The 2,483-nt window shown below is 41.4% G+C and overlaps 1 pseudogene; it reads left to right on the forward strand.

Moving 5' to 3' along the window:
* Positions 1–536: 536 nt before the first annotated feature.
* Positions 537–1,016, forward strand: LOC102819079 (annotated as a pseudogene).
* The last annotated feature ends 1,467 nt before the right edge of the window (positions 1,017–2,483 follow it).

A 2,483-nucleotide genomic window follows, 5' to 3' on the forward strand; every position in this document is an offset into this window, starting at 1 on the left:
AAAATGGATATCAGAAGACACAATGAAACTTGCTCTCCAGTGTAGAGATGATAAAGCAATTGAAGAAATGAATAGATACAAGAGCTGACCAGAAAATTTCAAAGGTCAGCTCAAGAAGAAAAAGTCAAATATTACAACAAAATGTGCAAAGATCTGATGTCAGAAAACCAAAAAGGAAAAACACACTCAGCAATTCTTAAGCTGGGGGAACTGAAGAAAAAATTCAAGCCTCAACTTTCGTTATTAAAAGATTCTCTGGGAAAATTATTGAATGAAGCAGAAAGCATCAAAAGAAGATGGAAGGGCATTTGAAGAGATAAATGCTGACTCCGCTCAAAAGTCCTGAACTGGGAAGTTGTTCTTACAAAGACTGGCTCTTCCTACAGCTGCAGGTGGAAAAAAGTTTGGGGAGGGACTGCCTTTGCTTCCCCACATTTCTGCCCCACTCCCCTGCTCCTTCAGGCGAGGACCTGGGCCTAGAAGCTTTTTATCTTTACCCAACATAAACACTAGAAGAGAACCAGCCAACTGAAACGATGTTGAAGGTACTTATTCTGCACTTTCTCCTGGGAAGAGCATCGCTCTTGGTCCTGGCATAAGGAGCCAGCACAGTCCAAACAGAAGGTGACATCGTGACCCCTGGAGTAGAACATGGCACGGTGACCCAAGGCGCAGAAGATAACATAGTGACTGCAAGTACTAGTGAAAAGTTTGACTCCACTGACAGTAAAGCTCTGGTGCCAACCAGTGTCGAGAGTGTGACACTCAATCACATTGAGGACCTGTCAACCTTTCAAAGCACCATCCATGGCCAAGAAGGAAGCCAGAGCACCACAGCCCCGGATGGTTCCTCTATGGAGAAATGGGGTGAACAAATATAGACAACAGTTGAGAAAGATGGTTTGCCAACAGCAACCCTGGTTGGAATCATAATTGGGGTCTTAGTAGCCATTTGTCACATTGGTGGGATCATCATGGTGGCTGTGTGAAAAATGTCGGGAAGATACTCGTCCTAGAGAACTGACGAATTGTGCCTTTCTGACAACATGTTTAACAGAGAAAAGTTTCCTCTTTCACACCCTGTTCCTGAGCTAGAAGATGGCCCATGGAAATGCTACCCACCTTACTCTAATTCTACGGTGATCCTTCCACTACCTAAAAGTAACCGAAGGAAAACTTAATGTACAAGACTTGCTCCTCTAAGCACTGGCCTTTCGGAACTCTTTTAAGATGAATGTAGTAAAAGAGGAGTTTAAAAAAGAAATGCCTAGAAAATGGAGCAAAACTATATAAACAGATTTGTAACTAAGATAGACAATATAATACAATCGATGTTAGAAACTCTAATTATGTGTCTCCAGCCTGGACATTCTCTGTTTCATCCTTCAGAGGAAAAGGAATCTGGAAATATTTATTCCAACGAAGTACTTGGGTCTAGTGCTGTCAGTAAATGGCACCAGCATTTTGCAATGTCTCATCTGTTGAAATGTACACATTCCAGTCTCATGTGTGTCTAGTTTCTAGATTTGGTGGACTTAATCAATTAGAAAATCTCAACTTGATTAACAGTGTGATGAGAAGTTGCCTTTGGCTGGTCCAGACAAATCATTTCAAAGGCATCCATTGCTGTTTATAAACTGGAAGTCTATACTTTGGTGAAGACGTTTTGTTCCCCACCACAAGACAACCAGGCAACCTCTAGACTGCCTTCTCCAGTGACAACTTTGCCCTAAACAAAGAATTTTCATATTGAGTAGGTGCTCTGTCCGGTTTGTGGTTATGCAATCTGATATCCTCAAACCCTATAGAAGTTTATAAAGCAGGAAAACAGAAACTGTCAATAGTAAGTACAGCCAGCTCCTCCTGTTTTGTGCAATGATGTCGGATGGTAGACAGTGTGCTGTGACCCAAATGCATGTGGTACACCAGTCCAGGTTCTATGTTTGAGCATCTGCTAATTGAGAGAAAAGAGGGGAGGTTTTAGAAGAGCTTTATGAGTTTAAATGGCCTTTACTTTCATTGTTCACGTTCCTGAACAGGAGTTAGGAATAGTGCTCATTTCTTCTTTCCTGCCCTTTCCCTCCCCTCTAGTGAAAAGTTGTAGTCCACCCCAAGTCATACACTGGATCCAGTGCCTGCTGGGACAGGACTGTTGGTTTCTTGGTCATGAGTGTGTTGATTGATGCTCAATGCAGTATAGACATGTTTTCAAATAAAACAGATATGATTGTGAAAAAAAAAAAAAGAAGAAGAAGGAAGAAATACACAGAGTAACTGTACCAAAGGAAATGGTTAATGTCCAACCATTTCAAGAGGTAGCGTATGATCAAGATCCAGTGATACTGAAGGAGGAAGTCCAAGGTGCATTAAAGGAATAGACAAAGAACAAGGCACCAGGAATTGATAGAATAAAAACTGAAATCTTTCAAGAAAGGAGGCAACTCAGGAGGTACTCACTCATTTATTCAAGAAATTTGGAAGAC

The sequence above is a fragment of the Chrysochloris asiatica genome, unplaced genomic scaffold (assembly GCF_000296735.1).
Source record: "Chrysochloris asiatica unplaced genomic scaffold, ChrAsi1.0 scaffold00217, whole genome shotgun sequence".
Taxonomy (NCBI): domain Eukaryota; kingdom Metazoa; phylum Chordata; class Mammalia; order Afrosoricida; family Chrysochloridae; genus Chrysochloris; species Chrysochloris asiatica.